This window comes from Macrosteles quadrilineatus, unplaced genomic scaffold (assembly GCF_028750875.1).
Source record: "Macrosteles quadrilineatus isolate MER2022 unplaced genomic scaffold, UCM_ALF_1.0 Scaffold_7__1_contigs__length_78375512, whole genome shotgun sequence".
In the NCBI taxonomy this organism is placed as follows: domain Eukaryota; kingdom Metazoa; phylum Arthropoda; class Insecta; order Hemiptera; family Cicadellidae; genus Macrosteles; species Macrosteles quadrilineatus.
The window spans coordinates 26,923,622-26,936,571 of NW_026542600.1; the positions used below are offsets into that span (position 1 = coordinate 26,923,622).

The 12,950-nt window shown below is 35.1% G+C and overlaps 1 protein-coding gene across 1 annotated transcript in view; it reads right to left on the minus strand.

The window, feature by feature from the left end:
* Positions 1-12,950, minus strand: part of LOC128998163 (uncharacterized) — a 35,611-nt gene that overhangs the window by 18,272 nt on the left and 4,389 nt on the right. Inside the window, exon 2 of the mRNA XM_054424175.1 lies at positions 1,652-1,706. The gene's annotated coding sequence lies outside the window, so the exon portion shown is untranslated. The remainder of the gene's footprint in view (positions 1-1,651; positions 1,707-12,950) is intronic.

Genomic DNA, 12,950 nt, shown 5'->3' on the forward strand with positions numbered 1-12,950 from the left:
CAAGTTTAGGTTATTTGACAGAATGTAGTAATTTAGATCAGCGTAATCTGTAGGTGGCTCACATCAACTAAGACGATTTTGATAAAAAATCTGGCTACAAATTTAACATGGGGATGGAATGTCTAGTTGTATTAGTAGTCAAAGTTGAGCCTCTAGTCTCGCTAATTCAAAATATATTAACTGCGAAACATAAAATATACAGAATTTACGATTACACTGTGTAAAGTATAGTTTCCTTAAGTTTAAGATCTGTCCTGGTGACATTGGTTGCTTTCACAGATCTAAAAGATGTATACTTTTTTATGCAGCGTCTCAACTGTACCTGAGTGAAGACCACGTCAGACCAAATCGCAAAAGATACATTTTTAGAGTTACTGAATTTTAATTAAGAAACTGCAGTAATATAGATAGGTCAACTAATGTGGCTTTTATCATTATGTAATTTAGGTGTCATTAAAATGAGGGAGTCTTTTTTTAAACATTGCGAACCTTTTCTAAGTTTTGCTATAGATTAACAGAGTAGACAATGTCTACTCATTTAATCTATGGTTTTACTAGACAATCATTTACACGTGAACGGATTAACATAGATCACGCTAATACAAAAGTAACTAATTTAATGTACAGTTTACCTATAGTGTTTATTTTATTTAATCCATCATAATCGTATTCAATCAAATTGCTTCAATCTTTCTTTCTCTACTAATACACAATTACACCGGTTCACGCTTATTTTTAAGTTAATTTTGTTTACCTTTTCTAAAACCAACAGCGGGATTAAAAAGGCGATTCAGCCAAAATCATCACTCGTCAGGCAAAAGCAACTTAATGGATTTGTTATTGTTTTTGTTGCCCGATGTCTCGTCTACCGGATCGACAGGGAGGTTATAGCCTAAACGTCCTTGAGATGAAACAGCAAAGCTGAAAACTCATGTCCTTAGTTCACGGTTAAAACGAAGAAACTTAAATCTTATATAATTCCCAAGTACTCAGTTTGAATTTGAATGATTTAGTTCGCTGATCATTCGTTTGTGTATGGAGCGTGTCCATGTTTGATTGGTTTAACAGACTTTTTATAGAGGTTATCGTGACACTAGTCCGCCTAAAGATGTTGTAAGATCTATTTTAAGGACACAAAGCTCATTTATGTCAATAACATGAATATTGGCTAGCAATATTGTGTTTAAATAAGTTCAAGTGAAACATTTGTTTTCAGAAAACATTTTAATATTACAATCATCAGAATGGATATACTGGAATGGATGGAAATAAAGCATTTTTAGCACATATGTCATATTTTTTACTTCTAGAATAAGTGGTTTTGTTGGTATGAAAGAAACCATGTCCACTTTATACTAAAGTGAACATGATCGGTTCTTAAAATACATAAAAGCCGAGTATTGATTTTGGCACGTCGCGTCGTAGACTATTTGCCCCCTGAAACACCATACATCATTACAAAATAGGCCTTCTTCCTAATGTGATATTGTATACTATTCCAGTGAGTATTATCTACAATCTAAAGTAACCCAAATACGTAAACTGTAAGGCATAGCAAATGCTAAAGTGTAATATACTTGCAACGCCTCAGCTCAATCTATAGAGTGTATTCGAACAATGAATGTTATAAATAACAATTAATTATACTTGCCTTTTAGAGAATGAATATCCAAAAAATACTGGGTCTTCTTTTCTGCCACATTTCCCTGAAACAGAATGGAAATATTAATAACTAAACATATTTTTGAAAGACCTTAGTAAACATTGAGCGTCTACTTTAACGCACCTTGAAGTCGTTTCTATTTGTTTATTATTTCAAGTGTTTTTCTGTTAGTTAATTGGTGTCTCCCAAAGTGTAAAACATAACTAAAACTAGAAAAAAATTGCTTGATATTTCAAATAAACAGCTCAGTAGAAAGTAAAATAAGAGTTAGACGAACACAAGCTGTAAATGGATGGACATAAATCAAGTATGCCACACATGAAGGATTAAGTCATGATGTTTTTAAGCTTGGGGCGTGGTAAATATTGAGAGAGAGCTGCAGTGTAGAGTCACCTCACATAAGTGCTAGAGAAAGGGTATGAGGAAGAGTGAGAGAGCAATCGTTTGTTCAACGACAGGAGGAAGAAGACTTTTTAAAACCTTTTCAACTTCTTCAATTAAATATCCAATTTACACGTTTCCAAAATTATTAAGAAAAAAAATTATCATATGACCTAAACCCGCATGCCCTAGCTCAGTTCGTAATTCATTCAACGCAATATAGCTTCCCCATTTGCCAAACATGTACAATTTGAATATTGTAAATTAGGTGTTCCAAACACTTTTCGTTATCTGAACGAAAATGAATGAATGAATGAAATGCGTCTATTTACACATAATATATACAGAGGACAAAACAAAATTTTTAATACAAAATATACTTACAAAATATAAATTAAGACTAAGAATAAAAAAGAACATTTCTGTATAAATTAATTAAATAGATTTAATGAAATACAGCAGACTTAGGCAAGTGCTGCCTGTGCGTTTGCTGGGTTGATGTTTAAATAATTATTAGTAGCCAAATCCTATGGAATTATTACCTTTATAAAAAAAAAATTAATAAATTGAAAGGGTAGACTGTTGCTTAAAACATTATTAGTTCTTTAGTTGTTAGTGTTGTTAGTTATTAGTTAGTGTTATCTACACTTATTCTGTAATTATTCACAGGAAGAAGGTACTTAGATAACAATGGCGGTCAATTTCGACCCTTGTTGGAAGACGAATTTATGACATTCGTATATACATGTCATATATACATCACCAACACGATCAGCATTATTAATCAAGAAGCTATTTAAATATGCATAGATATTCAGTGTTCAATCAGGTATATGTTATATTGCGTTCTAGGCTTTACTCTGTATTCTAAATCAATGAAATGTACCAGGCAAATGAAATTATTTGTTTTGTTCATGTCATTTCAATTTACATCATAGGGGTTTTAAAAGGTTCATAATGCGTATATTGATTTATTTTATTACAATTATATCTACCCATTCTACACGTAGACGGTCAAGGATGTTATGGTTTAAAATTATACATAAATGCGTTACTTTATTGATGTTGATGACGTTTTGGCTCTATTTTAAGTTTTATTCTATTTTACCCTCTTTAGGCCTATTCCCTTTGCATAGCTCACTATTGGCCATGAATAACGAAGCATTCCATAATAAGCTCCATCCATTTTCTTAGTCAACGGGATATTAGCCTATACCTAAGTCTTTAAGAATACCCTATTAGGCATTGATGCAGTTGGAAGAATGTCGGAATTAAACCTTCATAACAAAAGTAATTTGCACTTCCCTAATCCTTGTAGATACATAATCGTGCATGTCTTGACTCTAGTTTCACCTTCAACTTGAGTTTCTCTACACAAGGTAGTTTTCTGTTCCCACATTAGTTACATTGGCCTCGGTCTAGGTCGCACCATTGTCTTCCTCATGTCTTTCTCCTTCATGTTACAAGTAAATTAAACCATAAAACAAACAAGTCTGCAAATTCGTGGATGATATGTTTAGCGCGTTGAACATAGTTTCCTAACGCTTGAAGTTTAAGACTCTTAAGCTTTGAACATCTTACCATCTGTCAGTTTAATAAACTTTTGAGAATTTATTGAGTCTGTGATGGGGCCTGATAATGACCTGCAAGACCGGTCGAAGGTATCACCACAGACAACAGAAACTAAGGTGGTATCACCATTACATATATTTACAGTAATATAGATGTTTACTTTATAAGTGTAGATATGTCGTAAACTTAAGCGACGGATTTAATTTATTCGTATAAATTATTATGCAAAAATGTATTTATTGATTAAGGACCAAATTCTCTCGTTATGTTGTAGTATTCAATTTTTGTTGTATTTTGTTGTTACATTGAAAAATAAATATTTAGGGGGATCAAACACTAGAAAAAAATAGCTTTGTGAGAAATTCAAAAGAGCTGACCATTAAGATTACTTAGCTATAATTTAATGTGGACACCATGCTTATAGGTAAACATTAAGATTACATTTTATATTGTTTAGTGATTTTTAATATAAACACGCGTTTATATACAGCCCGTTTAGTTAAGCTATGTAGTCATTTATATTGCTTTACCTCGTCAAATTGCGCCACCTATCTTTGGGGTACGAAAGTGGCGAAAGCTTATTACTGATTGACAAAACAACTGAAAATAGCTATTGATTATGTTTTGTAAACTCGTCTGCCGACGCATTATGAAACATGAGAATCGATCGGACACATTAGTAGACATTAATTCACTACAAGCTCAGAGAGGGTTATAGATGAGTACTTATTTGTTTTTGCTACTAGCTAACATTCAGTAACTCGTACAAGCAGATTTAATGGCTATTTTAGGGGCATCAGCTATATGGCACCCATAAGAATTATTAACACCGAAAATACATACAAATGCTATCAACATTGTACTTACCGCAAATAATAATGTGGGTGGGAAGGGGGGATTCTAGTGACTTTTGGGAAAATGTACTAGCTATGTATGTAATAACAAGTGGTAAATAGTTTTGCTTGTTACCAATTAGTTCCGATACAAACCCTTACTGACTGGGCTATTCCATAAGTCCCTCGCGCTACTGCAGGCCGCAGGGTCTGAGGAAGGAGAGAGGAGAGAGGAGGGAGGAAGGACGCAGGAAGCCAGAGAGGATGTACACGGTACACGCATGCGCCATGCGTGGTGAGTGTAGTGTGTTGAGAACGCGTGCGTGTCGTGGTGTCATGACTCGCTGCACCCGCACCCAGAACTGCCTTGGAGCTTGCCTATACGTCCCAGAATCCCTTATAGCATTACCTTCGCCACGCAAAAATCTCGACTGATAAACCGTCATGACCATTGCCAACTCAACCGTTGGTTATTTTTATGAATTTGATCAACCTACTACGGAGATTTTATAGTTTTGGAATTCTTACCGATAGATCCTAATTGCTGGTTTGAGTTTCATTGTACATAGACCGAAATGGGGGAAAGATTATAGTTGGGACTGTGGACGCTGCACATTCGAATTCACTCTTGAGTGATGCTTCCCTTAAATGGCTTTGGCATCTATGAATAAGCATTCGTTGATTTCTCAGATTGAAACAAGAAAGAAGTACACCGTGCTGATTTGGTGGCTGGCTGAAGGAGCAATATGAAACATATAATTCAAAAGCGACCTGGCTCATTAAGCCACTCACAACAAGTATTTAGACTATTTACATTAGTATATCATCAATAAATAACAACTTTAATCTAAATTTGTTGACTGCCAGCTAGTACGTGAGTCACCGTATAGTGACAGTAGGAAGGGAGGAAGGTCGTCAAGTGCGGGTGAGAGAGCGAGGTACCACTACGAGGGTCGCTTAGTCTTCAGCGGCTGCGGCTCATCGCCATCATCAAGGTCTGGACGATGTGGCCGCTACCAATTAAACTCTGGTCGGATATGAAAGGGAAAGCTCACAACCGGGTGAGTAATAACGCATTGCGACTGCTTATTTCACCACGACTGCAATATAAAACTTGATTTAAGGCGAGAGTGGATTCGCACGGCTTTCTGGGTCGTAATATTCGCCTCTGTCTCCAACTCTTCTTCCTGTGTTCACAATGATGAGATGAAAGTGCTCTCATCACACATTAAAGGTTGAATCTCAAATATTTCTCTTTGAAATTAAGGTTCATAAAGGAATTGTGTTTGAAGCGTACGCGAAGAGTGCTCGGTGGTTTACTGATAAGTCTAGTCATTATTCAAGGTCAAACTAAGCTTGATCATTACAAGGTTAAGCTTGATCACTTTTTTGGATGGCATCTTCCCCTAGCACTTTGGTGTAAAACTGGTACAGTATTGCATCTATACTCGCTCATTACTATCCTAAGCTTGACTGATCCAGAATTTAGTATCATTTCCATGTTCCTTTATTTTTCTTAAATAACACCATCGTACACGATAGGGTAATTTTTAAAGTACATTGTCTTTAAAGTTTTAAGTTGTTGGAATCCCGGGCAGGGGGGGACCAGGTATATGGGGAGTACGTGAGTACGTATGTGGAATACTTAGAGAGGGTTAGCTATCTCATAAATCGGTTTCAAATGCATCCTAAAAATCTGTATTCATATACAAAAAGTGGGTCTATAAATACAGACGAGGTTAGTGGGTACGATTGGGACTATAGGTTGCGCATAACATTAATTTTAAATTACAAGCCAACTCTGTGAAGATATTCTGCAGACTGCTCTCCGTCTCTGTGCAGACTCTGTGCAGACTGTACAGGTACACAGAGAGCTGGCGAGCACCGAGTTGTGAGTTCTGTATAATTAGGCGAAGGAAAGCCATTGTATCTGGGTGAAAGCGAGCCATTATCATGAGGTCTGTGGTAGGATCGGCTCCACCTTGCGCTCTTCCGCAGATCTTAATCTATGTTACCAGAAACACCTACGCCTTTCGTGGAAAACTCGAATATGTAATATATGTTATGAAAAGAAATGATCTCTTATTGGTTAAAATGTACTGGAATGGACGAGTCTGAGGTGACACAATCAGTCAGAGATAAGTGGAATTTGCTTTTGGAAAATCTTATGTCAGTAATATCGGGCTTGGCTTCCGATTTCCTGTTTTTGTACCCAACAAGCGAAAAGAAATACTATTGTACGTCTTAAGGCATGCATGTAAAATTTGAAGTTATATAGCCAATAATTCAGCCAATAAGCAGATTAATGACAAGGGTTGTTTTGAAAAGCAAAATTTTTTATGAAAAACGCTTTATCAGTAATAGTTGATAGTCGGCTCAGTAATAACAAAAACCCAAACATATAAGCATAGATTAAAGAGTAAACCTGTGATAAGAGTAATTAAGAGTGCCCAATACAATTTCACCAATATAATTAAACTGGCCGCTAAACCGTTACAATACAAGAGATTTTTAAATTCTAAAGTTCATCAATTCGGTATTTAAGTTACAGGTGAAGTAAAATTATATTTTTGTCCATAAAAAACCAAGCACACATTTAAATGTTAAAAACAAGTGTTTACTGAATATCTTGAAGAAATCTTACTCGTTAGCAGTAAATTAAAATAAAAACCTACAAAAACTTCTCACCTAGATTCTTTAGAGATTACGGCTACAAGTCTGGTTACATAACATAAAAAGTGCGTACTTTCAGATTGTAACGTCACTCTCCTACATTCCGCACACACCTTTGCACCCTAATGTCAACCTTAACGAGTGAAATCCGCAACCGTGTACTTGTCTTGAGATAAAAGCGGTTTTTACAACATAGTTAAGTTAGTTTTGCTCTCTCTGGTAAATTTGAGTTAATCTCTGCACGGAATGGGGTCTTTGTACAAAACTAACCATCGTGATAATCGTATGGATAATCGGAGCGCGTTTAACTACAGTTTACGGTTGTTTGTGTTTCGCAAACTTGCAGGAGTGGTTAGCTTAATAGAGAACACGAAGTTCGTTGTACTACTTAACCGAGAGAGAACCTTTAAATGTTGGTGCTAATGAAAATAACAAGACAAACAATTAAAACAGAAATTACGTTTAAATTTTGTACAGCTTATATAACTAGTTTGACACATTTTGCGATAAAAGTTAGACGTATTTGTAGTTGTACTTTTTTGATTGTGACTTCGGTAGACATTCAATGCAAACCAATGTAGTAATATTTGTTTTCGTGTCTTTTTATTGGATTCATTACTTCTATTAGAAGACTAATCTGAGTTTCTTGACAACGTTGAACGTCACAACTCATTCCCACACAGATCAAAACCTATTCAACTGAAACAGCTTGACCAATCCACATTTTTTTCAGAAAGATGCTTAGACCCCTATCCAGTGATATGGGTTTTAACGCATTTGCCTTCGCTTACTGCACAGTAGCACACTCCCCAAAAAGATAGTTTGAGTTCCTCCCGTAGTATCTGCATATATTTTTTATAAAAAGGTTAAAAATTCATCAAACCTATTAGGCTCCTAATGTTTTAGGGGTTGCTTGCCAAAAATTATGACTCTATGGGTTTACTAAACTACTTTCTATGTGAAATCAGATTGGACCATTTTTCCGTGCAGTCAATGTCCCTTTCTTCAACAGTCCGTCAAGGGAGATTCTTTTTAAGGCAAAATCTAATGAGGAACATCCCTGTCAATTACTTGGATTAAGCATGTTAACTTGCTCCGAGGGTTAGGAATTAACTTAGTAAAGAAATCCTCCTTTATGCATATGAGGGACTTGCCCATAAGAGAAATACTGTGAAAATAATTGTAACTGTGACAGCTTCTTTGTGCTTATTTAATATGAATATCATATATAATATGTTTTTGGAGATCATTAGGGAACTTAGCACAAACCGTTAAGTTTGGTTATAAGGTTGTGAGAGTGGAAATATTACCTAGTACTGGGTTATTATTACACCGAGTCCGATCCAAACTATTAGACCTAGTGTAAAGGTTCCGGAAATTTAAAATGTAACAGATATTTCTATATGAAAATGTTCTAAATCAAGATAAATTTAATTTGTACCATGTTAAACATTAATAAAGCTAAAGTTAAACCATTTTCATCCACCCATTTTCCAACTAAAGACAACTAGGTTGTCGCGTACAGAAGGAGACAATTTTGCTACAGACCAGAAACCATATATAAGTCAACAGTTAGGTTGACCTTGGATTTAGGATTACTGTACACTTATTAACTTGTTGATTATGTTTGAAAGGTATACCTAATCTAATCTACAGACATGTCCGTACATATTGAAACTGCAGACTACATGTAAGGAGGGACAGCGACAGCATATACCAACACTAGGTTGCGTTATGTGTGGCAGTCTGGCAGGACGTTAAGCAACTTCCTAGGTCTCCGCCCCATATAAATGCACTTGTCGTTTCACTTTTAATTCCACCATGGAATATGGAATTGATGGGGTTTCGCTGTTAAGGTGAATAATCATAGTCGGTGTGTGAACTTTCTTTAAGGTTTGTTAAAATTCATTTGATACGCTGTGTTCTGTCAAATAATTTATTATTTCAGATAATAGTAAGTTATTGTTTTGTACGTAAATTGTCCTTGTAAAGCTTTTTAGCTTTTAGTTTCTTAGTATTTTAAACATAATGTAAGGAAGTCGTACGTTAATTTGAGTTATATTAGGCTTCGACTGCTTTGTCTTATACTTTGAAACATTGACATTTTTTAAATTATGTTTTGCTTAGCTAAAACATGTTTTGTTTTAAAAGCATTTTTAATCATGGTTAAAATTTTCTATTAGCAATACATGTTTTATAGATTAAGATAGGGTTATGATCTAATGGTTTATTCGTACAGAAATGTGGTACACGGCATGCTAAATTAATTTTCCTACAGCCACCCGACAAAGTGGGCTTCCTTGCACTGATTATAGTACAGAAAGCTGCTAATTGCTGCATTTAATTACTTTGTCACACAGTTTTTACTTGCACAGTTAGTAACTGCAGGAAAAATATAATGTTTAACACGAGTGCAAACTGTCTTTGTTGCACTTGAGAAACTTTCCTCTCGTAGACAGTTCTCTCGTGTGCAGCAAAGTGCCACTCCTCCCACTAGTTACACAAATAACTATTGTTATATCATCATTATTTATATAATTTCACCCACAGTCAAGGGACCACATATCGACGTCGTAAGTTACCACAGAAACAGTCTCGGAAGTGAGAAGTTCTAGACTCAGATTACTAACCGCAAAAATCCATTCGGAAACATTCCCCATAGCAATGATGAGTAGACCCTTGAATACTTGTCTTAGCTATATATAAACATACGTAGCCTACTCATATTTATAATCGAACTAGTTTGTTACACAATTCAGATTACCCCTCCGGCAGTTATGTACATAATGATACATAATGTAACGATGCAAGAAAGATGTAGACTTGATTCATGTCTTCTTGCTTATAGCAATTTAGTATTCATTTACTTTTTATGTTATCCTCTAAGGTGGCAAGGATGCCAATCCGTAATCCACATTAGTTTTAGATTTGTACGAATTTAACTTGACACAACACTTAAATAAATAGAAAAGAGTACAGTATAAAACATTGTTTTGTGCATTAATTGTAATAGAGGTGGTATTAGTAATTCAGTTGTAGTCTTTAAAATATTTTACTTGACTAATTTTGTAAATACTCTATGTAACTTTTAGGTACATACGCGGATAATCAAAGGTACCCCAAAATTATTGAAAAATAATTAATTTGACACTTCACACTGCAATTATTTGACGGATAGCCCATTCCCATGTCCAACCCAGATAAGTTACATACTGACCCTACCCATCTCAATATAAAATCATGGATGGCATTGAGGAATCAAATTGGCACGACAAACTTTCTCTGTCCCAAGACGGGCAGTATTAATCTTAATATGTGAAGGGGAGCTACTTTTATTAATATTCAAAGGTATTATAAGGAGATATATTTGGTTACTCCAATAGATTAAAACGTGTCATTTAACTCGATTTCGCGTATCTTCCGTGTATGCAAGTTGTACGTAGTACATACGCATGTTTAAACCTAGTGTATAAAAATTGTCTTGTTCCCAGAAAGAGGTTACCATCACGTTGGTCATCGATTTCGATATCTACAGGTTTAATGGCCGATTTCGAAAGAGCAGGTCCCGGTGGGAAGACAGCGGCGTGGCGCGGCGGCGCAGAAGTAGGCAGAGGTTACAGGCAATAATTACGGCTGGGTCATTCATCATCAGCTCAGCCTGACCTTCTGTAGGGGCATGTGCTCATTCCCGGTCCTTCCCTCCTCAGGCCATCTTCTATTGCCGCGCTTTCTATGCAAAATAACCGTATAAAACCAAACAAGGATCGGCATATTTGTTTGCTTAAAAACATACTATCTTCGTAGAAACAGCTTAAAACTTAGTAAATGAGCAAAATATGACAAGTATTTTAACCTAATTTTCATTTTGAAATAATAAAGGGCTATCTTCTATTGCCACGCTTTCTATGCAAAATAACCGTATAAAACCAAACAAGGATCGGCATATTTGTTTGCTTAAATAATACTATCTTCGTAGAAACAGCTTAAAACTTAGTAAATGAGCAAAATATGACAAGTATTTTAACCTAATTTTCATTTTGAAATAATAAAGGGCTATCTTCTATTGCCGCGCTTTCTATGCAAAATAACCGTATAAAACCAAACAAGGATCGGCATATTTGTTTGCTTAAATAATACTATCTTCGTAGAAACAGCTTAAAACTTAGTAAATGAGCAAAATATGAGAAGTATTTTAACCTAATTTTCATTTTGAAATAATAAAGGGCTATCTTCTATTGCCACGCTTTCTATGCAAATTCTATGCCGCGGATCAGCATATTTAATTCCACAAAATTTCGATCTAAGTATACGTATGAACTAAATTTTCAGACAGTTATCGAACAAAATGTGTAAGGCATTTTAAAGTGAGTGACAAAATCTGAATCAATTATCAATCATTGAGATAGGAACCCCGTCTATGTGCGTTTTTTTAAAACTCAAATATGATCCATCTTCTATTCCCGCGCTTCCATCAAAAATAACCGTATAAAACTAAATGCTGATATTTGTTTCCACAAAATTGATATCTGCGTAGTGGTATGAACTGAATTTTCGCAGTATAGGATTGAACAAAATATGGCAAGTGTTTTAAACTGAGTAACGAAACTGATAACATCCAACGAAATAGAAAATTGTTTAATGACTGCATAAAGTAATCTTTGGTTTTTGAGGTGACAAGATTTTTTCTTATGATGCACCATCTTCAAACATATCAAGTGCTCAAGTCGCTTTTGACAATGTTATTGGTCTTTTTAGTTTACGTAATAGTTTGTTTAGTTATCCGTTTCTTGTAAATTCGTTTTTATCAAACATCGTTGATGACCTTTAAATAAAGTGTTTGTTTTTACTCCTTGACAACAAACTTATTTAAACCACTTTAAGTATATAATCGGAGGCTTAACGACAAAAGAAAATAGAAAAATAACATAAATGAGGCATTTAATTATAGGGATAATTATTTATAATTATTTATAGGGATGCACTGTGGATGCGATGCTCCCTGGTGTGGATTAACGTCCGCACTAGTGAGTACTACGACTATCCGCAGTACTATCCTGATAATTAGACCAATTCGTAAATTACAAGGAAAAAATGTGATTCGGATTCCACTATAAACTGTAGGTCCCTTAGTTGCCATTAGCTGTATGGGCTATTAATTAACAGCTGTGACTAAGGAACATGTCGGCCTTAGTCACTAACTAGACTACAAGATCGCGCCACTCATCCTTCACTCATATTTGGGTTAAAATACGCACATAGTGGCGTCCCCATCTTAAATAATTGATAATTGATAATAGAATTGAAATTGATTTCAGTACTTTGTTTGGATGGAATAAAGATTTGTTGCAAGATTTTAAAGACTAGGTGAAGTAGTTGAATCGGGCCATCGACAGAAAGTCATGATGTCAAATATGGATTTATGTTCATATGCAAACTTTTAACAAACCTAAATTAAAAGAAACCCCTATGATTAGCTACAGCATCTTGTACGTCACATCAAATACCATAGTAACTTGCCAAAAACTAAAAGAAAAAAATGTTGAATGCAGTGCACAATTTGAGTGGCTTCTTCAACAATGCTCTTTTTGAATAAAAGTTGGCTACATCTGGTTCTTGGATACTCCAGGATTCAAAACTCGATGGTGTACTTTCATGCGTACGGAGATGAACGAAAAGGGATTACATTTCTACTGAGCACTATAATTATCATTTCAATTAGGAAAATGGTGAAATCATCATTGGTTAGAAAAATTCATTGTTCTCGTGAAACGTTCAATAAATGACGCAACCAATTGGCCATAATACAGCAAGGATCAACCACATTTGAA